The following is a 23738-nucleotide window of genomic DNA, read 5'->3' as shown; positions in this document are numbered from 1 at the left end:
CTCTAAAAAGTACTATTCTCCAACTCAGGATTTAAAAACAACCTCTCCTAAAAGATGTGTTGTTAAATGCTGAGCTCAGGGATATCAAACACTCATGTCTTATCTTGTTCCTATGGGAAGATAGGCGGATAGCCATTGGCACCAGCCTCCCCCATGTTAGCCTATGGAGCAAGATAACCTTGCAGCAGTGAACACGCAAAATGGCCGCTGTTCACTACCAGAGCATGGTACCTGCACTAGTACATGCTCCACCTTTTACATACACTGCACCCTGCCCAGGGGGGTACCTTGGGCCTTCCATAGGGATGACTGATGTGCATAAAAAGGGAAGGGTTAGGCCTAGTCAGTGGGGACACTGACCAGGGTGACATGGCAGTCCGGGGACTGCAAGCAGGCCTGCGGCGGCAGGCCTGAGACACCATTTTAGGGCTACTCATGTGGGTGGCGCAATCAGCGCTGCAGGCCCACTCGTAGCATCTGTCATCACCAGCCCTGGCACACACAGTGCACTTTACTAGGGACTTCAGGGTGATACAAATATGCCAATCAGGTATATCCAATCAATATGATATTTTACACAGGGAGCACTTACACTCTGGCACTGATTAGCAGTGGCAGAGTGTCCAAAGCATCTAAACCAGCAAAAACGAAATCCAGCACAGCATCAAAAATCCAGGTAGCAGAGGCAAAAGATAGGGGAAAAACTCACGCCAAGGATGTCAGGTCTAACAGTGGTACACCGGTGTGTGTGCTGTGTCTTGATCCCGTTCCTCTGGGCAAATGCCGTCCATTTGTCGGAGGTAAATTGAGGTCCGTTATCACAGGTGATGATCCTCGGAATGCCCTCCCTCAAGAATGCGTTAGTGAGAAACATGATGATTGCATCTGTGTCCGCTCTCTCACAGACCTCTGCCTCCGGCCATTTTGAGTATCTGTCGACCAGGATGATCACATATTTGGGTACACCCCAAGAGTCCAGGATGGGTCCCAATATGTCGACTGACAGTCCTTCCCAGTGGTTGGAGGGAGTGGTGAATTCACCCATCGGGGGCTGCAGGAGTGTGAGCTATTTATCCGTGTTGGTGCAGTGCTGACATGCTCTTACATACTTCTCCATGTAGGTGTCGATGGCGGGCCACCAGTACGACTGCTTGAGTCCCCTCTTCGACTTCACGATGCCTAAGTGGCCTTCATGCACTATGCACAGGATGCGGTCCAGCAACGTTTTGGGAGGAACTACTTTGTCACTCCTGAGTAAAAAAACAGGGTCGTCGCTGAGGGAGAGTTCTTCCCTCACTTCCCAAAACCTCCGGGTATCTTCCGGCAAATGTTTCTTTTCAGCCCATCCACTGGTGATGAATGATTTCACTCGGGCCAACGTCAGGTCGTTGTCGTAGGCGGAAGTCCAGTCTCCTGCAGTGATGATGGTTTCATGGTCTTCCGTGAAGGCCACTTGGTACTCATCCCAGTCACTGGGTTGGGGTGCTGCTTCTATGGCAGCAGAGCGGCTGAGGAAATCCGCTACTTTGTTCTTTTGGCCCGGTAGGTATTCCACATCATAAACAAAGTCCAGGAGTTTGAGAGTCATTTCCACGATGCGCGGGGTGACAGTCGCGTGGCCGCTGGATGTTAGGACTTTTATCAGCGGTTTGAGGTCCGTTCTGAGGCGAAACCTGGAACCACAGAGGTATTGCTGAAACTTGTCCATGGCCCAGGTGGCTGCCAATATCTCTTTTTCAATGACGCTGAATTTCTCCTCGTTGGGGGCGAGCGACCGCGATGCAAAGCTGATCGTGGTTTCCGTGCCGTCCCTGGATCTTTGCGATAGCATTGCTCCCAGCCCCTTCTCGCTGTCATCTGTGGTCAATATGCTGGGGGCCGCACAGTCGAACCCCTGAATAGGAATGGCTTCGCAGATGTCCTATTTTATGGTTTCAAATTCTCGATTGGATTCCGATGTCCAACAGAAGCTTGTTCTCGTCCTTCAAGATTTGGCGCATGCTGTGAGTCTTGGTGGCGAAGTTACGAACAAACTTACTGTAGAATTCTGCCAGGCCGAGAAAAGAACGGACTTCTTCTTTGGTCCGAGGTCGGGGCGCCACTTTGATAGCCTCCACATTAGCCTTTTTCGGGGTGATCCCATTTTCACCGATCTCGTGCCCCAGGTACGTGACCTTGCGCAGTCCAAATTTACACTTCTCCAGTTCTGCCGTAAGGCCGTTGTCTGAGATTGTCTGTAACACACCCCAGAGAGTGGCATCGTGCTGCTTTTTGGTTGTACCCATGATGAGTATGTCATCTTGGAAATATAGGACGTTTTTACTGTCCTTGAATAATCTGTGCATGAGTTTTTGAAATACCGACGTGGCGGAAGCCAGTCCGAAGGGTAGACGCCGGAATCTGTAGCAGCCAAACGGGGTAATGAATGAGGTCAGCTTCCTAGATGAGGGGTGTAGCATGATCTGGTGATATGCCGCTGTGAGATCTATTGTAGAGAACCACTGGATTCCCTTGGTCTGGACTAACAGTTCGTTAATGCGTGGCAACGGGAATTTGTCCACCAATATGTTTTTGTTCAGTTCTCGAAGATTAATGCACAACCTCACCTTCCCATTCGGTTTCCGTGCCAAGTCCAAGGGCGCCAGTCACTCCGTGCTTTCGATGGGCTGCATGATGCCGCTCTCTTCCAGACGTTGCAGTTCCAGTTGTACGGCTTCTCTGCAGTTGAAAGGGATGTTCCGCACTCTGTGGCTGACTGGTACAGCGCCGTCCTTTAGGACTATCTTGTGCATGAATTTTGATAGCTGGCCTATGGTCCCGCCAAAGACGTTTGTGAAGTCTTTCCTCAGGTTATCCTGATCCTGTCTGGGAGGCTCATCTGTCATGAGGACTTGAATTTCTTCCCCAGGGTGAAGATGGATACCTAATGCACCTTGGTCAGCCCACCCAAGGAAAGAGGGTCCTTTTTGTGCCACGTACAGTTTCCCTGTTATGACCCTTCCATTGAACTCAAACGTAAGAGGCCTTAACCCTACCATGGGATTGTAGTTGTAGCGGGATCCGCTTCAGTGTCTGTGGCAGACTCCAGTAGACGGCTTGTGCAGATGGCGTCTGGATTTTTCACTCTGTGGCTCCAACCAGCTTATTTCTGTGTCACTGGGTGGCTGGGTGAGGGCGCCTGCTACGTAGCAACATGTGGAGCTAGTTTGCTTGCAAAAGGAATCCTGCACGTGGGACTGTGGACACATGTGCAGTCTCCTCCTTGAGAGATTGTCTGTAGGATCAGTCAGTAGGCAGGGGGGCGCAGGGCTGCATTGGGCAAGCAGTCCCTGCAGCTTGTAGCGTGTGAGGAGTACATGGAACAAACCACCACCAGTGGATGCGGTGAAATGTATACTGCAGGCTCCCTGGAAGCCACCCAAAACGGCCTAAAGACTCGGGGAAAGGAGAGTAGGAGTGTGCTGGAGCTGTGTAGCAGGCTGCTCACCTCTTTTATGCGTGCTGGTATACCACTCGCTGCAATTAGGGGTGTGGCCGGGTGCAGGCGGGAGGCTTGATTGAAGAACTCAGGTCTTCCTCACCGTAGCGCCGTGTATCATGCGCGCTTCATGCCAGGTATGCAAAGCGGTACTGCGGGGCGCGTCAGACAGCCGATGCAGCGGGATTCGTTTCCGCTCATCGCCAGTTGTAATGCGCGATGTATGCAGACCACAAGAACCATGCAGGCAATGGTTGTATACTACTTTATTAGGGCAGAGGCAAAACCCTTGTGATCATCACTAACTTGTAATTCCCAATGGCGCAATGCAGCGCACCGTCCCATGAGGCTCCACGCCGGGTCACGTGGTTTCCAACCACTAGACTGCGACACCACAGGATCTTTATCTAATTCTGCCTTTAGAGGCTGTACTTGTTGGCAGGAGCGCAACGCCCATTGGGCTCAAAGGGCTTCAGCTCCCCGGTCGTGTCTGGCAGCCTGGACTGAGACAGCTTCCCGGGCACACACACAGCTGCACTTGAGTACTTCACAGGTCTTTAAAAGACCATTTACATGCTAACGAGGCTTTGTTGTTTTGTCACCCCTTCTTAGAGCCCCTGCATCTCCACCCTGCCAATTGCTGGAAGAATTAACCCCCCCCCCCAAAATCTTTTCTTATCCCCCTCCCCACTGAAATTTGGCTCTAGTTGCACCTCTGCTTGCTAACACCTTCTACCTGACTTTTCCCCAACTTTCTAAACTTCTGTAGCGAAATAGGGAACTTCCCTTCTTGGGAAGATGAGCCTGGTTTGATTTACTCTATTCATATAAAAAACAATGGTCCTAGGTGCAACAAATGGAATTACTCAAAGTCAAATCATTCAATCAAACAGTAGAATTTATTGACAGTAATTAGGTCAGAAAATTACTCATTAGGAAAAGAAAAATAAAAGCTGGACCCATATTGACAGTGTAATGGGAAAGTATATATGAAAATCCTGATAAAAATTGCTCTGTGCTCAAGTGATCACACTATAAAATGCTAAAGTAATGTTAAACAATGTGTGTAATCAGATGGCACTGAAACAGTTTCAAGAAATGGAGATCAGAGCAATTCTCTAATCCCGAACTGCCAACAGTTCATCGAATATTGTGTTCACACATTATCACAGTGGCAGCTGGTACGGTACGGTGGTGTTGAGGTGGGGGAGGGTAAAAATATAATAAAAATTCTCTTACCTGATCGCCGCGTCTCTCCATTGTCTCTCCCACGTCGTTTTCCTCTGCTCGTCTTCCAGGAAGCACCCAGGCTCCCCTGAGCCAATCACAATGCTGCAGTGCAGCGTTGGGATTGGTCTGAGCGCCGTGGTTCGGAGTTCAGATGGCGAATGGGAGCCTGGGCATGTTCTCCACTAAGGCTGTGTGGTAACCTGGATGGAGAACATGCAAAGCACGCATGACGTTTTGCCGTGCCTGAGAGGGCCGGCCAAAGCGTAATGCACACTTTAGAGTGCAGCAACCACTCCTCCTCCCCGACGCCAGAGGAGCCAAGCCCCGCCCGCCCTCCCTAACATGATGTTACTAAAAATAAAATGATAATAACTTCAGTTATTATCATTTTATATTTTCTTTAACAATGCGCGTGAGCAGTGGAGCGACGCTCCTCTGCCTTAGCGATGGAGCCGCTACATCATTGTCATGGTCATCGACGGAGTTTCAACCCCAAACGACTAGGGGGTCATCATCAGGACTCATAACAGTTCGATGATGGAAGAGCAAAATTAGATTTAAAAAAAGGTTCAAGAATTAATCAGAATTGCAACGCCCGGTCCTAAATTACTTGACAGGATCTCTGAGACAGGAGATACACACCAACATGGGTCGTGCTTGGCTTGTCAGCGCACCATCCACTGTCCTGAATGATCGGAGATAATTTACTCTATGATAACTTTATACAGTGATCTTTGTATTTGCTATTTCAAACTGATTTGTATTATATTGACTAATGCATTTCATGTGTTGATACTGAATTACAACTAATTTGAATGATTTTGAGTTTGTAACTTTGCTGATTTGCTTATAAACCTTTATGTTTTGCAAATCTACCACTCTCCATCATTCTTGTGTGCCAAATGTGCTCCACTGAAAGTAACTGTTGTGTCACGCCTCGGGCCAGTATTAACGGTCCATTAGTTTGAGCGTAGCTTTTACTTGAGTTTGCACCCAGAGAGCTGCACAGTGCAAATCTTCTGCATCACATGCAAATGCCATGCAAATGAGTGGAGTTGCTACCATCAATGTTAATTCAGTGAAGTCAGAGGGGTTGTGAAAAATCCAAATGTTACACAAAGTGTAGCAAATGAGCCACAACCACTCAGCAGAAGATTGGTGGATGAGCGGTCTCTGTCTAGTGGTGCATTTTGGATCACATTGCCCTAAATGTATGGCGATGGTACGGTTGGGTTCTACTGACTTTTATAAACCGTATGTTTTCTATTGAAATGGCCACTAAATTTGCATCAACCGAACAGCTTTACTGCTAAATCTAGGTATTGCACAAACAATGCCGTGTGGAAATCAGATTTCTGCACATATTTAGAAGTGCCTCATTTAAACTTTTCTTGCTGTATTGTTTTGAAATATTTGTAAAGTTCATTTACAAGTATTCCAATTTCTTGTGTATTAGAAACATTTGACATCCCGCAGCCTTTCCTTTCATCCTTCCTGTAACCCAGCAAGATTGCATATTGGTTCACATTACAAAAATCCCCTTACTTTGCAATCAAGGAAAGGACACTCAGACATGGATCTTCATGTTAAATAAGCAGCAGTTTGTCAGAAGACATTACATGACACCAGACTCCTGTCTCAGGAGATAATGCAACAAGATAAAAACTAAACTTAAAGGCCTCTTTATTGCTCATTCCCCTTTTGCAGGGTTATCTGGGGGTGCTGCAGCACACACCTCCCACACCCCTACTTCCAGTGTCCCAGTCTTTAGAAAGCATAGAAAAAAGTTATTATGCCCATACAATGAGATACATTGCAGAAATATTTGGCACCGTCAGAGATTACTTTGTTTTTTAAGCCATCAGAAAATTGGGAAACAACCTTTACAACGCAGTCATTACATCGCACTACATTTACAACGCATTCATTACATCGCAACATCCTTTACAACGCATGTCAGTACAACGCATCCATTACATTGCATGTCACTACAACGCATGACACTACATCGCATGTCACTACAACGCAGGCATTACATCACATGTCATTACAACACATACCATTACAACGCATAGTACCCCTACACTATCCAACATTTACCCTACTGTTGCACCCCCTGGAGTTAGAATAGTAATTTTACCCTTACACTGTCCAACACTTACCCTAATGTTGCACCCCCTGGAGTTAGAATAGTAATTTTTACCCCTACACTATCCAACACTTACCCTACTGTTGCACCCCCTGGAGTTAGAATAGTAATTTTTACCCCTACACTATCCAACACTTACCTTAAATGCAATGTACTGGTATCCGTTGTAATGGTATGCGTTGTAAAGGTATAATGAGATGTAATGGAAAGCGTTGTAAATGTAGTTTTAAAAAATTCGTCGTAGTGGTATGCGATGTAAATGTATGCGTTGTAAAGGATGTTGCGATGAAAAAACTGTGTTGTAAAGGCATGCGTTGTAAATGTATGCGTTGTAACGTCATACATTCCAGAAAAATTGCATTCTCAGATTTGTGCTGTGTTTCTGCAGGCTAAAAAAGCAGAAGGGGATGAAAATGTCACATAAGACAGAAACCTGGCTACATCTGTCATGACCTTTAAATCCAGGCAGATGTGTGGGGTGGGAGAACTGCAGCATCATCTTTGGCGTGGTAGAAAGTGAGTTAGGTGGAAACAGCTAAGTGCTTTTAAAGTCTGTCAATCAACCCTGCATGCTTTGTGGCTAAAATACCAAAAGAAGGAATGCTCTCGTTTGGTTAATGTGGGACTCCTCTAGGTCACTGCTGCTGTTTACAGTGTTTGCATTCGCACGTGGGTTGTTGATTGTTAGTCACTGAAAGATGAACAGTACAAGAAGAGCTCCACTCATATAGTTATGTGCTCGGATCCATGTACATACCAAAGAAATCCTTCCAGGTGTACAGCGTTAACTAAAAAAGCTACAAAAATTGATGTTTTAATGGAATTTGCTCAAAACATGGTATATTTGAACTTTGACTATATTGAAAGTACCTCATTAAGACATAGTAAGCAATATTTCCATTTATCCTGCAAGCTCTCCATTCACCTTTCACCCTTGAAATATCTTTTCATACATATATTCTACCATTCACCCATTCAATCCTCTCATCGTTGCCCCCTTTCACTCAACCTTTCACTCATCCATTCATTATCCCTTCATCCATACATCTTTTCAACCATCCCTTCTCCCTTCACACCTTTCATTCCAACCGTCCATCAATCCACCCACCCAACCACACATCATTTCATCCTTACATGCATACACCATCCTTCCACCTCCCTACTGATTCATTTACCCATTTGGTCATCTGTCCATCCTTTCATTAATTCACACAGCCATCCATCCTACCATTTATCCATTCGCCCTTGCATCTACCCGTTGTCTAACTAAGCCGTGCTTTTACTCATCCATTCACTTTTCACCTATCCATCCTTTCACTCTTTCTTCCATCTATCCACTCATTCATCCATCTAGCCTCAAATCCCTCTATGCATATCATATGTGCTTTCATCAGTCCATCCATCATCAAACCTTTCATCCATCATAACATCGATCCTTTCAGTCTTCCATTCATCCTTTTTCCACTCCACCCATCCACATTTCTACCCACCATGCTTTCGCCCAGTGACCCTTTCATGGTTCCATCAATTTCTTCACCTGTACATGTTTCCACTCTTCACTTTTCCATTCATTCAATCTTTTACCCTTCCTTTCAACTTTCCTTTCACCTTCTTTTCTCCACTTCCTTCTTAAACCTTTCAATCTCCACGTCTTTTCTGCCCCCTTACATTTGTTTCGTACCTTTTTCTCTCCTGCTCGCTATTTCTATTTGAGTCTCGCTATTTTCCCACTTTTTTCATAATTTCTCAGTTTTCTCCTCCACTGCAACTGACTCATTTAGCACACTGTGAAGGCTGCAAAGTGTCATTTTATTAGCATTTATCTGCTGACAGAAGAGAGTCTTGGTTCTACATTAACTTCACAATGAAGGACAATTTTTAGTGTAAGAAAAATAAAATAGAAACATTTTTGACTCAACAAATTGACCGGGAGTGCTTGTAAGCAGGGGCTGTTAGAGTGACTGAGCGCATGTGAATGTCCGAGTGTGTGAAGAGAGGGCGTCTCTGGAGTTGCTCGGATTGGTTGACCCCCTCCCCTAATCAGTCTCCCAATTGCAGGAACTAAAGTCTGGAACTCCACAACAGTAGAGCGAGAGAGAGAGAGAGAGAGAGAGAGAAAGAAAGAGAGAATGTGTGTGCACATGTTTGGTTGCTGTACGTGGCCAACTGCACGTGAATCAGGGATCATGACTTATATTTTGCCCCTGGCATCACACGAAACCAGCATGCCCAGGCCTTTCCCTGACATTGCAAGGTCCGGGACCTGTCCTGTGATGTGGAGGGGAACACTATTATCCCTGTCCTGAATGCAGCACATAAAGTGGCTGTGCTTTGTGAATCCTTAGTATGACCAGCCCTTTTTTAGGTCTCGCCTAGCGTTGCAGCGCATGCGCTGCTGGGCCAGACATATAGTTAGAGAAGAGATTTTAGAAGTGGGCTCGATGCCCCGCCCCTCATTTTCATTGGCTGGCGTCACCGTTTATGCTAAACGGTGGCCTGCCATTGGAATGGGGTTTTGTAGTCGCTGCCCTTTCTCCTTTTCAGACGGCCCATCCAGACAGGCTTGTCTGCTTCACGGCTGTTGTGAAGCTATTTCTTATCTTTGGAGGCGTGTACTCCTCCATCCTCCCCCTCCTTTCTCTGTCCCACATCTGTTTCACCCCTCTTTGTTCAAGGCAGCCGCGTGTTTTTTTTTGCATCGCGCTTTCACCTTTTTATAGCATGGGCACATTTGGTGTTGAGTCTCATATTTTACTCCGTAGTTCGCCCTCCATGTGGAACAAAAGTGCATGATTTATACAATTAAATGTAAACATTGTGTTGTCCGATCCAAAAGGCTCATTTACCTAATGATTTGTTTACAATCGGACACAGAAGTAAACACATTGGGAAACAGACCGGAATGTGTGGCAGCGAGCAATCAGCATTGCCTCGCATCTTTATTTATTTATTTCAAAACGGCGACGCTTTGACATTAAGCGTGCCTTTCATTGTTGAAAATGGAGTTGCTTTCAAAACTTATTTACTTTTCTTTATTTCACACTGGCAAACCAATTGATTTGCTTTTCCGAAACTGCTGGGCCAGCAGTTGGTTGTTCTCCAGGACCCACATCACCCCCACCCTCCCTCCCACCCCGCTGTTCACTTGCTCTCATGTCCCAGTCTTTCATCTCCCCACCCTGAACCACTTCTCTTCCGCCTGTCTCCTGAGCGCCGATCGCTTGATTTGCAGCCTCAATATAGCTTTAACTCTACTTTACTTTAAAAAAAGCTCCACTACAAACAGAACATGTGTAAAAACATTACTACTACTTCATTGCTGTCTCTCCGCTCTTACTGTCACACTGTCACTTCTTTCACATCGTCCCACTGTACCTCTTCTTTACCAGAGGCTCTCAGTTTATTAGTGGACTCCTCCTTTCCCCTCAGCCTTTAACTGTCTTCTAATGGCACTACCCTCCGGTACTTCATGGGCTATCTCTCCCCTCGTCATTCTGTCACTCCTTTCACCAGAGGCTCACGGTTTCTCAGCCAGTCCCTCTTTTCATCCCAGCTTTTTAGTCCCTCCATCTTATCCATTCAGTCTCTCTATACGGCTCTCCCACCAGTACTTCATAGCAGTCTCTTCGCTCTACTTGTTTTGTTTTCCTTCCTGGAAGAGAGAAACTGAAAGGCGGCTCTGAGGCAGGCAGCAGGCAGCAGCCCCCTTGGCTCATTGATCGGGGTGAGTTTCAGTTCTCAGGCTGACGCCGATTTTCAGCATCGGGCTCTGCCTTTTAAAGGGGCCAGGCTGCGCAGCCACTACCGACGCCACCAGGGAGCCGGGGCTCTGGTTACACGGACAGAGGCAGAAACTGGGAAATGGAGGAAGGCAGGGGAGGAGGAGGAGCAGGAAATGGAGGGCAGGAGGGAGGGGGAGCGACTACCGGGAAGGGAGAAGGGCTTGGCGAGGGAGGGAGGGTGGGTGGGAAGGAGAGGCCCCAGGGAGAGGGAAGTGCAGGAAACCCAGAGAGAGGGAGGGGCGGATGTACAGGGAAACGAAAATGCGAGGGGCCTCGTGGCCGGGAGAAAAGGGAAGGCGCACATGCAGATTGATGGCACATTTACCACCCCTTATGCCCGGCACTAGCTTTTTTATTATGTTAGAAATTGGATGTTTAGTAGGCTAGGGCGTGGGACAAAGCCAGGCAAAAATCGCCACTCTAGTCAGGATAAGGGAGTTACATGTCCAAAATAACCCCTGCTCATCCCTTTGGTAGCTTAGCACGGGCAGCCTGGCTCATCTTAGAGGTGGTGTGTAAAGCATTTGCACATAACCGACAGTAATACAGTGTACGCACTACAAAAGGACACCACACCAGTTTAGGAAAATATCCAATATTTTTATATAATTAAAACAAGACCCAAAACGATAACAATCCACAATACTATACTTAGAAGTTCACAGTTCAAAAATACGTTGATTGAAAAGAGTTCCCTGTGTGGATAGCTCCATCCGGGCTTCCACGGCGTCATGGGCACACAAATCCAAAAACAGTTCTGGCTGACCGCAGGGTCGCAGGCCAGCTGCGGTGTCCTGAAGACCCGCAAACAGTACCTTTCAGTGATGCAGAGTGGTGGGGCCCTTGAAGTCACTCGCGTTGCAGGTCGAGCTCCTTTCTGATGGGATCAGGAGTTCTGGCGCCAACCGTCATTGGGTCCTGCGGTGCGAAGGGTAGCGGTGCGGCATGCGGTGGCTCCAGGTCGTGGTGCGAGCAGTGGCGGCATCAGATGACGGCAGCGGTGAGACCAGGGTCATGGTGCAAGATGGAGGCGGTGCTCGGCGCGGTGCTAGCAGGTCACGGTGCAAGCGGCGGCGTTGCTGAAGCGCTGTCGTCGGCTGACGAGTGGGAGTCGATGGCACCGGTGTCGGTGGGCCAAGACTGCGGTGTGGAATGAGGGCGGTGCATTGTGTAACTTACAAGTGGTGACCCCGAACCACGGTGCAAGCAGTGGCGTTGATCTCGGCGGGAAGTGGCGGCATCAGGAAGCCCACGGCGTCGTTGTGTAGCGAGGCGGTGCAGAGTGCGGTGCCCACAGGTCGCGGTGCGAGCAGCGGCTCAGTGATGGCGTCAGCAGGCGTCGTCGGTGAGAACAGGGTTGCGGTGCTGCGTTGCGGCGGGGCCCTCTGCAGTGCCTTCAGGACACGGGGTCGGCAGGGTCATCGTAGGTGTCGTCGAGGTGGTGTTCTTTGGGTTGCAGTACGAAACACACAGTCCCCATTGCTGCGGGTCGGAGAACCCGGAGTCTTTGATGTTCCTGAAACTCCATGAACAGGTGGCAAGCTCTACTTTGAGCCCTTGGAGAGTCTCACCAATGCGGTTGCAGAAAGTCCAGTCCAGGCCTTTCACAGTCCAAGACAGAAGCAGCCACTGCAGATCGGCCCAGCAAAGCACGCAGCAAAGCAGTCATTCCGTCTTGCAGCTTCTCCGGCTCTTCTTCTTGGCAGTCTTCTTAAGCCAGATGAGTTCTAAAGTTCAGGGGTCTGGGCCCCAGGATATGTACACACAAATCCTTTGATCTTCCAGGCAGAGGGTGTCTGTGCCTGGCCAGAACCAGTTCGGCCTTCTCTGGTGTGAATTTCTGGCAGGAGGTGGAGACGGCCTTGTCAGAAGCAGACCAGGCCCTTTGAGGTGCAAGAAAATCTCCTCCCTCATCCCCCATCGCAGCCCAGGTTTATTTAGCCCTTTCCTGACCTACCTAGATTATCGGGAGCCACCCTGCTTTCTAGCCGTCTGTCGTCCAAAACCCAGACAGGTAATCCACATTCCAAGAGAGGCACACGGGATGACCGAGAGAAGTAATACCCACTTTCTAAAAGTGGCTTTTATGAACTCAGAATGAATAGGGCACCCTCGCTAAAGGCAGCGTCTTTAGACGCTGAGTTCAGGCATACCAATCTTCATTCACTTATACCTTTTACAGGCTATGTACGTGGGTGACACAATCCGTGCTGCAGGCCCACGAGAAGCGGTTGACTCACAAGCCCCGGCACCCGCAGTACCCTTTACTGGGGACTGACAAGTAAATCAAACATCCAATCATAACACAATTTACCACATGAGCACCAGCACTTTACCACTGATCAGCAGTGCGAAAAGCGCGCAGAAATGTTACACCAGCAAGTCAAAACCGGGAGGGCAGAAAGGAAAAACTCAGGGGAAACACGCCAAAAGATGCCAAGTCTAACACATTCCCTGTTATTTTTCATATTTTTAAATAAAATACATGCAAAAAACGCGTATCCAGGGTCTGTTTCTAGGATATTACAATGACTCATTAATGGTCATTTAAAAATATCCCTTAGCGGAAGTGTACACTGGCAGGTACTTGCATGAGTGTACACTGGCAGGTACTTGCATGATACAGAGGGGGTGGGATGGGGTGTTAACGGCAAGCATGGTGAACAGACATACATATAAAACAAACAAGCATTTGCAATGCAATAGGTCTCACATTTTAGAAACTTAGATCTATTGCCTTTTATTATTGCAGGTTTTTTAAACACATAAATAAAAGGCATTCAGGGATGTGGAATTCCTCTAGCCTGACGCCCAGGACATATTGTTCGGGGTCAAGGGCAACAAGTTTTCATGTGTATTTTGTCCTTTGGACAAGTAGGCCCAACCCCCTGCAGCACAAACCCTTTGGCTGCCAGCACCATATTATGGATCAGGGAAGGGCACTGTCTGCAATCAAGGTAATACTTTTGCCCATATGTTAATGCTGTTCAAACTTGTATTTATGGTTCATTAATTGAAAGCCTTTATTATTAGGGTGAGCGCTCTAAGTAAATGTTGTAAGCTCCAACTGCACTACTGACAGTGGTTCCAGTATAAAAATGTGTACACACGTTTTCAAAGTTTAGTAATATGAGGCTATCTATAAAGCTCCCAGAATGCTCTCTAATTTGATGCAAATATTTGCAGACGCTTGAAAGCAGGATTGATGATTCTTTGCTTTCAAAATAAAATGTTCATAAAAAAATCAAAGCAGGATACAAAAACATTTTGCTAAACTACTGTAAAGTTTCAGGTACCATTTCTTTGCAGTATCATTTAGTAACATGTGTTGATGCATGCTAGTACTTCCCAAAAATATTCATAATGGAAAATCAATGTAACCAGTTTCAATAAGGTTATGGGAAACAAAAATAAGCAAGCATTGGCAAAGCCAGTAGGTCTGAAATTGGTGGTCAGCTTTTTAGTTTTGCCAATGTCTGACTTGTTTTGGCATGGTTTTTGTAAAACCTTATTGGTGTGGGAGCTGCCGCCCCTCACCATTATAACAAATATTGGCAAAAGCAAAAATTGTTTTTGGGCCTCAAAAAGCACACACTGCCTCAGTAGTTACTGGCACTGAACAAAACTACTTTGTGTGCCGATATGCTCCTTGTGAAATTGCAGAATACTGTCACTCACAGTGAAGCCAGCCGATAGAGAGAGACACAGAATTCTAATAAACACAAAAGGTCACAGTCAACGCCAGACCAAATTAGGGACCAAATTATTACAGAAAGTCTCAAAAGTGCACCCATGGTATATGTCCTTGCATTAAGTGCAGCTATACGGCTTTCGTGATTTCCCAAGAATTTACAGAAGTAGGACAAGAAATAGTACTCATTTTAGCATGGGCAAATGTGCATGTGTAGATTTGCTCATGCGAAAATCTGTGTGTTTGCAAGTTCACTCTCCCTCCAACCACTTTTTTCCCAACTTTGGAAGAAGGTTTACGTCTGCCATTGTCTGGAGTAAAGTTTCATCATTTCTCAGTATGGGAAAAGATTAGAGAAGAGTTGTTGAAAACCCTTAAAGCATGCAAGTTAGTAGGTTTGCACCGACGCAAAAGGGCATTCTAACTCTGGAACTATTGCTTACCAACCCCTTCAGCCCCACTTTGTAGATCTGCGGAAACGTGGCATCATAACGGGATTGCATGGATTCAAACACTACTATGGTATGAGCCCTGGCATAATCAGAGAGGCTATATCAGAGCTATTATATAATGAGATTGCTGCCATAATTTGTCGCTGCGCAATATGGCACCAAAGGGGCAAGTGGATTTTGTTACAGGACAAGTAGATTTATGAAGCAACCTGCTCCATGGACAGGTAGATATTTTATTAAATTCCACACCCCTGGGCATTGTCATTTACAATGCCAATAGCTCAAAATCTCGCAATTGCGAGACCTATTGCATTGAAAATGCTTGTTATCTGTGTCAATGAGAGTGTGGTCTGTTGACCTTCTTATGTAAGGCTCAGCTGTTATATGTACCCCAGAATCTTGCCCAAGCATCCCATATGTATATCAAGTAAGTGGGTGTGTATAGAATGTTTGTAGTATATGTGTGGCAGTAAGGGTGTATGAGTATGAATACTGAAGCCAGTGAGATCCATTTTGGGTGCCCGTGATGTAGAATGACATAAGATGGAGGCTGAGATAGTGGAAGTGTATTGCCTTCGTTCCTGTGACCCAAGGGTGGAGATTCTGCACTGAAATGAGGAGGGTGAAGACACGGCTACCTTTAGAAATTCCATGAAGACTTTGTCAACACGTACTGCGTATTAGTGTAATTTGGTTATTGGTTGGGGTGGAGAGTGGGACCACAGTTTCTGTTGTTAAAGGTGAGGAAGTTTCCAGGGCAGACCAGCACTTTGCCTGTCCCTGATTACTGCTTTAGAAAGGCTGATGACAGCCAGGCGCAGACAGCTCACACTTCATTGTGTTCATGAGACGGGTGCTCATGCTTGAAGATAGACCTTGTATAATATTCTGTGAGGACCATCACTTTATACAAAGGCTGTGTCTAGAGAGCTGTGGGAGAAGGACACTTGAAAGAGGAACTAACCCAAACCAGTTCTCAACTTCAAGACAGTGAATCCCCATCACCTGTCTGGAAAATGTGTATAAATGTGAGATACAACCCAAATGACTTTGTTAATGTTAATAAATTTACAGAGCGCACTTTTATCCGGAGGTGTCTTGGCGCTTGCTCAGCATGAACAGGGACAGGAATGGACTACATGTTAAAATGCCAGGTCTTAAGAAGCTTTCTGAATGTTAACAGAATGGGGGTGGCTCTGATATTAGGAGGCAGAAGATTCCAGATTTTGGACGCTCTTGAGGCAAAACTACTTCCACCTTTTTCTTTTTCGAATCTGGGGTAAGAGACTTTCAAAGCTCAATTTGGACAGAGGTTCCTGCTAGGCTCGTACCAACTTAGCGTGTGATTCAAGTATTCAGGGCCCAGATTGTGTAAGGCTTTGTAAGTGATACAGAGAGCCTTGAATATGATACGATTCCTAACGATCAGCAAGTGGAGTCCTTTTATGGCCTGTAAGACTGAGTGGTATCTTTGAAGATTCAGCATTAGCCTGGCTGCCGCATTCTGCAGGATCTGTAGTTTATTGAGATATTGTTCTTGGAGGCCTAGGTACAAGCCATTACAATAGTCGATTTTAGAAAGGATCAGCAGGGTGATGACTGTTTTTTTTTAGAATTAGTAGAAATAAATGGCAGAATTTTCCTAATGATTCCAAGGGTATTGTAGGAAGAAGAGATAACTGAGTTGACTTGCTTGCTAATGTTATACTTGTCTTTAGTTATGACCCCTAGACCTCTCGCTGTGGAGACTGGCGATAGGAGTGATCCCATTTCTGAAGGCCAGCCAGTGGGGGTTCAGAATTGAGGATTGTTGCCAAAAAGGATAACCTGGGTGTTATCCAGCTTCAGTTTTTTTTTTGTCAAATCTTTTTTATTTTATCAAACATAACATCATCAAGGCAGAGTTTTTCCATATGTTAGACATGCATAGTATTAAGCAGTAGACCACAATCCCAGTGCTGCGTTGAAGCGCAATATAACAAATTCATACCCAGTAGCTCACATTGAACATCCTCCTCCCTCCTTATTGGTCCCCATTAAAGCTCTCATCCGCCTGTTCTCTTGGCGGGTCACAGATGTTGCCCCTATATTTATTCCACGCCCACCAGATCCTGTTCCATTTTTGGGGGCAGCCGCGGTTAATGAACACTGTTCTCTCTGCTACCATAGCTGTGTCCATATCTTTACACCATGCGCTAAGCGACGGTACTTCCACCGCCCCCCACTTCTGCGCTATGTTGCGTTTAGCCATCATGAACCCCAGTGTTGCCCAGTCTTGCACCGACTGTCTTAGGTCAATATGGTTCCCATACATTTAGCAGACAACTCTTGGGCTCTGGCAAAAGGGACACCCCCTCTGTCCGCGAAATCGTCCTCATCACTTTCACCCAATAGACCCTAATCTTCGGGCATTGCCATATGGTATGATAAAAGGTACCCTCCTCCCCACATCGCCTAAGACAATATGGGTGCGAGGCTCTACCCATCTTAAACATGATGTATCTGGTGTAATAGGTTCGGTGCAGAATTTTGAGCTGTACCAATTTGAGTCTCGAGGGTATACCCACTTCCCTTGGTGAGGACAGTGCCTCCTGCCACGCTGTGTCATCCAGGTCACCTACGTCGCAGGTCCATTGGTCCCTAAGTGGCGTTGTGGGGTCCGATAGGTTGTTAACTAACTTGCGGTAGCCCGCTTATGCATGTAGTCTGTCAGTAACCTATCCTCCAGAGGGGAAGCTTCCGGGACCGCAGTACCATGCGTCAGGGCCGTTGTCAGTGCATGCTTTATCTGTGTGTATCGATAGATTTCAGTGGGCGCTAACTCATACTGTTGCTGGAGGCGCTCGAAGGTGGCCACTCCCCCCTTATGCCACATGTCCCCCACCGTGGATATGCTGATGGCATCCCATTGATCAAAGCCCTTACTATTCCTAAGTCGTCCCAGTTTCCCCGCGTCCCATAGAGGAGTGAGTTGGGTTATGTCCCCTTGCCAGCCCAGTTTGGCCTGTGCTGCGTGCCATATGGTAACTGTATGTTTCGTTGGCCCTATGAATGTTCGAGTTTGCTTCTTATTATAGAGGGGGGGACAGCATACTTCTTGTTCCTAATAGAAATCTGTCAGCCTTAAATGCAGGATCCGCTTGTGCTACGTGTACCCACTGATTAATCACCTTCAATTGCGCCGCCCAGTAATATAGTTGTATATTCGGAAGCGCTATCCCCCCATCATACCACCCCCGTACCAGCTTGGCCTGTGCTATGCGTGCCGGTTTGTTTCCCCACATTAAGTTGGAGACCTGGGCTGCAATTGCTTTAAAATAGCTTGGATGTACCAGGAACGGGGCATTTTCCAACACATATAGGAATCGAGGAAGCGCCATCATTTTAAAAAGCGCTGCCCTCCCTAGAAGAGTCAGTGGCAGTAACCCCCAGTGCGCTGTATCCCTTTTTAGGAGCTCCAGTGGAGGCATCAGGTTTCTTTTGAAGAAATCATCAGAGTTAGCCGTGACATAGATACCTAAATATTTAAACGTGTCGACCGTGATCTGGAGCGGACAATCTATGGGCTGTGTAGTACATACAAGGTAGATTTGAACCAGTTAATGGTGTACCCGGACGCCCGTACGAAGAGCTCGCATATATTGAGGAGGACCAGTATGGAACGCCTGGGGGAGGCCATATATAGTAAGATGTCGTCCGCATACAGAGAGATGTGGTCCTCCCATCCTGTTGCCCACCTGAGTCCTCTTATCATTGGCTCCCACCTGATCCATGCCGCCAACGGCTCCATTACCAGGGCAAAGAGCAGCGGGGACAGGGGGCAGCCTTGACGTGTGCCCCTCACTAGAGGAAAGTCATTAGAGATGTGCCCATTAGCCGTAACGTGCGCCACTGGTTTGGTGTATAAAAGGTGGACCCATGCACACAATTTAGGGCCGAAGCCCATGTGAGGAAGGACTGCGAATAGGAATGCCCACTCGACCATATCAAACGCCATTCTGGCGTCCAGGGAGAGTATAACCGCCGGTTCCTGGAGATATGGGATACGGGCCATTACTCCGTGCAGGCGCCGCAAGTTTAATGCTGTACTTCTACCTGGCATAAATCCGGACGTATCCGGGTGGATCAGGGTCAACAGGTGCGGCGTTAGCCTAATTCCCAATAGCTTTGCCAAAATGTTTGCCTCTGTATTAATTAACGATATCGGGCGATATGAGTTGCAGTCCTCAGCAGGTTTGCCTGGTTTGGGTATTGCCACAATTGTGGCCGTTCGCTGATCTAGTGGTAACTCGCCCATCGTCAAGCAGACGGTGTACATGTGTAGCAAGTGCGGGGCTATGGTCCCTGCTACCTTTTTGTAGAGTTCAACCGGTATGCCGTTTGGTCCCATTGCTTTGCCGGATTGCAATGACCCAATCGCCACTTGCAGCTCCTCTACTGTGAGGTCCGCCTCCAGCGTGAGGGCCGCCTCCGGAATGAGCTTAGGCATGGCAATATCCTGTATATGAGACAGCGCTACTTCTGGTGTCATCTCCGAAGACGACTCATACACTTGCTGGAAATGGTGCGCCAGTGTGTGCACTATTGTGTGTGGATCCGTTGTGATTTGTCCCTCCCTCGTCCGGATCCTCGCTATCCATTTACTACCCCGTTCCCGTTTATCTAGCCATGCCAGAAGTTTTCCGGCTTTATCCCCAGTTTCATATATCTTATGTTGCGTGGCCGTTAGGCGTGACCTGGTCATACCTTCAACGTATCCCCTGTGCTGTTGCTGTTTAAGATGCAATTTCTGGGCTGTATCCGGCGTTGGGGCGCTGGTGTGCTGGGCCTCAGGGTCATGCAACTCCAGCTCTATATCATGTAGTTCCCGCTGCTTCTCCCGTTTATGCCCTGCGATCGAAACTATGGCCTGTCCCCTAAGGACAGTCTTATATGCCTCCCACAGAGTTGTCGGGGAGTCTACCGTCTGAACATTCTCCTGAAAGTAGTGTTTTGTCGCCGTAATCACAGCCTTCTTGATCTCTGGGACCTGCAAGTAACCAGTGTAAATGGGATAGGTACGTCGCCTAGCTGTATGATGGTATGTGTACGTCATCTGCACCGGGGAGTGGTCAGATATCCCTCTGGGTCTTATCTCGATATTGTCAACGTGTTTCAGGCAATCCGCTGGAGCTAGGAAGTAGTCTATTCTGGATAAACTGCGGTGTACCCCAGAGTGGAAGGTAAATTGCCGTGTCGTGGGGTGGTGCCACCTCCACACATCGGAAAGTCCAAGCGCTTCCAGAAAGCTCCCAAGGCGGGATGTGCCCGACATGGGTGCCCTCGCCGGATGGTGGTCTAGGGTGCCATCTATAGTTGCATTGAGGTCCCCTCCAATCAAGAGTTCCCCCTCCGGGAGACCAAGCAGGAACTCACTAAGAGCTGGGAGTGCCACTGTGTGTAGCGCAGGGGGAATGTAAACTGATACTATATTTATAGACCGCCCCTCCCACTGACCTACTATGGCCGCAAAACGTTTTAGTATGGTGCACTATCAGTGGTGATTGTTTTTTAACTAGGATACCCACGCCCCTAGAGCCTGAGGAGAATTCAGAATGTACTACCACTTTAAACCCCCATCTGTCCATTGCCCTACATGCGACGCCAGTAAGGTGTGTTTCCTGCAGCAGGGCCACCGTTGGGGAGCACCGCTTTAAGTACTGTAGAACCAACCCCCTCTTTATTTTGTCGCCGAGACCATGGACATTCCAGGTAATCATGGACAGTGGTGTCACTTGGGCCGTAGGGTACGTTTCAGGATCAGGGTTAGTATGATTTTGTGCTGCCATACCTGATGCTAGGTGTATGAGAGATCGAAGAGTCACCCATGTACTGCCTCTGCTGGGTATTGTGGAAAAGTGTCCTCCGCCTAAGAGCTTCCTTAAGAACAATTACAAAATATAAACAAAACCAACATAACATATTCACCCCTACCTCCCCCAACCCTACCCCCCTCCCAAACAAAAAATACTGATTCTTCCTGTTCCTCCCTTCCTCCCTCCTCCCTAACCCGGGATCATTCCTTATTAAAGAATAAGTTGCAATTGTACGATCATCATAGTGTAGTGTTCGGTACACCCTAATATATTCAAAATCCACAGGAGTTACGTGCCTCTCACACATCCCCCCCAGTAAAGGGCGAAGAAAAATCTCTATCCCGTGTATCTGTGTCTGCACATTCTTCTCGGCTAGGGTGACCATCAAAATAAGATATAAACCATTCAAAATCAAGAACGTAGAACTTCCCCTCTTACCTACCCCCCTCCCTGCCTCCCTGCCAGAAGGATCCCCAACTATCCGCCACCCCAAAATAGCAGAGTGCTTCAACCCCTTCAACAGTACTTGCGTGTGGGGGGGAAGAGAAGTCCGTGAGATACCGCAGTCTATCCCCTCCTCAGAGACAGTCTGGTAGTCGGAGTATGCCACGTTACCTTGGTCGTACCCACCCCTCTGGGTCAGAGCCCAGCACCTCCGAGCGGGAGGAGGAGTACATTGTGTGCATCGCGGCCATTAACTCAATTCCCCTCACACTTATGGCCAGGTCGTGTCAGCCGCGCTCTAGCATAGCGTCTCTTGATCTGAAGACGCCGCTGCCCCTCAGCCCTCTTCTCCAGTCCAGTGTGCACCGGCCTCCTCACGTCCCGGGCTATGTTCCACGGAGCCGTCGCCATCCCTCGAGCCAGTCGTGGGCCGCTTCTGGTGATTCAAAAAACCAAGTTTTTCCATCCGCCACCACGTGCAGTTTCGCCGGAAACAACATGGAGTATGTTAGTTCTCTGCGCCTAAGTTCTTTCTTCACTTCAAGGAAGCTCCTGCGACGTTTCGATACCGCTGCCGTATAGTCCGGAAAGAAGGACACCACCGCGTTCTGGACTCGCAGTGGGGGGGCCACCCTCGCCGTCTGGAGTATTACATCTCTGTCGCGATGGTTGAGAATGCGGACCAGGACCGGCCTGGGGGGAGCTCCGGGTTTGGGCTTGCCCCCTGACACCCTGTGTGCTCTTTCCACAGAGAAGAAATGCGAAAGCCCTCTGGGTTGAAGTTTGGTTTTTATGAGCTCCTCGACATAGAGATCCATGGCCGGATGCCCGTCGCTCTCAGGAATGCCCGTGATTCGTATGTTGTTACGTCGAGAGCGCCCTTCCTGGTCGTCCAACTTCTCTGCCATAAGCCGATTTTCTGCTTCTAGATGGGTGACCCTATTGAGTAGAGCGGCGGTGTCTTGCGACAGCGATTTCGTCAGTTGTTCCACCTCAGTGACCCTGGCGGTCATTTTCTGGAAGTCTGCTCTCAGGAAGGAAGCATCAGTGGAGATGGTGCCCACAGTCGATTGTACACTGGTAAGGGCCGCCATGATATCTTCCAGCATCACTTTTGTCGCCCCCGGCGTCTCGGAGTCTTTATGAGGGATGTCCCTGCGTTCAGGCTCCACAGGAGCATTCTTATTATAGGCGTATTTGTCCAGTTTGGTTTGTGAGTTCGTGCGCGGGCCCCTGCCCCCCATCTCTGCCACAGGGATGCAGCTCCGACTGGTAGTCGCCGCCGCCTGCCACAGGAGCGCACTCCACGCACGGCCTGTCGGTTTTCCCGCCGCGCCGCCGACCCTGTGCAAGTGGGGCTCTATGTCGCTCAGACTGGACCAGTAATGAAACTTCGCAGCACCAGGGGCACACCACCGCCCTGCCTTGCTTTGCCCTCTGATAGCCGCTCGGTGCACCAGCCGTTAATTCCGCCGGCGCTCGAAGTGGAGCCTTTATCCTTGCCGTACTCCCTTTCAGTCTGGGCTGCAGGGCCAGATTGACCTCTAGTCACTCCTCTGAGGCAGGGGCTTTCCAGCCCAGCTAGGCTGCTCCTGATGCCTCTACTTGTCCCCCTCTCCAACCATTCAGGGCCCTGCTACAGTCCTTAGGTGTGCAAATTTATCTGGCAGTGAGCCCCGTAGGCCCCAGACATCCAGCGCTTCTTATGTGGCACCTCAGACCTCTCCCTGCACCAGTAGCCTCCGGAGTAGGCAAAATGGAGCTCTCCTGCCCCTCGTCGCTCAGCTGTACCGTGTCAGTGCCGGCTGGGTCGCTGTCAGCATTTCGCCCCCACCTCCGCTTCTCAGGCGCGCCTCGAGGCCTGAGGCACGCACCTGTACCGCTAGTGCCTCGTGTAGGCCCCCGATGGGGGGGGGGGGGACGCAGGGTGACTCACCGGGAGCATGCAGCGGTGCGGGCCGCGATCATCCTGTAGCGCTCGCCGGTAGTTCGGGCGCCCACCGTACCTTCCGCCGCCCCCTGGAGTACAGGCACTTCCGGCCGCTCACGGCCTACGCTACTCCCCGGCTGCCAATGGTCCGCCAGGCCGCATTCCGCTGTACTCTTTTTTCTGCATACGACGCGCCCCCGCCAGACATGGAGCGGCGCAATCGGTCCTCCTAGCGTGGCTCTTGTTGTTGGTGTCCCTGAGGCACAATACATTTTCGGATGGATGATCGGATGCTTTAGGGATTCCGCGTCTCTCCCCGGAGCTTCCCTAGAGTCTGGCCATTGAGATCAGCTGCTGGCCACGCCCAGGTTCAGTTTAAGGCAGTGTTTGCCCATCCAAATGCCTACGACTCGCATACAGTTATGCAGTTGAGCGCTTACATCAACAGTGCCATTGGATGCGGACAGCACAATTTGTGTGTCATCTGCATAGGATGTCGGGGAGAGCCCAAAGGATCTGATAACGTAGGCCAATCCTGAGACAATCAAATTGAACAGTAGATAGCTGAGTAAGGACCCTTGGGGGACCCCAAAGTGGAGGGTGAAAGGTTTAGAACTATGATAATTTAGCATTACTAAATGCTCTCTGTTCCTCAGAAAGGAGTCTATAAGAGCTAGGGCACTACCTTTAATGCCTAAGGATTCAAGACGGTGATCCAAGGTGGTGT

Source organism: Triturus cristatus, chromosome 7 (genome assembly GCF_964204655.1).
Source record: "Triturus cristatus chromosome 7, aTriCri1.1, whole genome shotgun sequence".
Classification (NCBI taxonomy): domain Eukaryota; kingdom Metazoa; phylum Chordata; class Amphibia; order Caudata; family Salamandridae; genus Triturus; species Triturus cristatus.
This window is presented reverse-complemented; position numbering follows the sequence as displayed.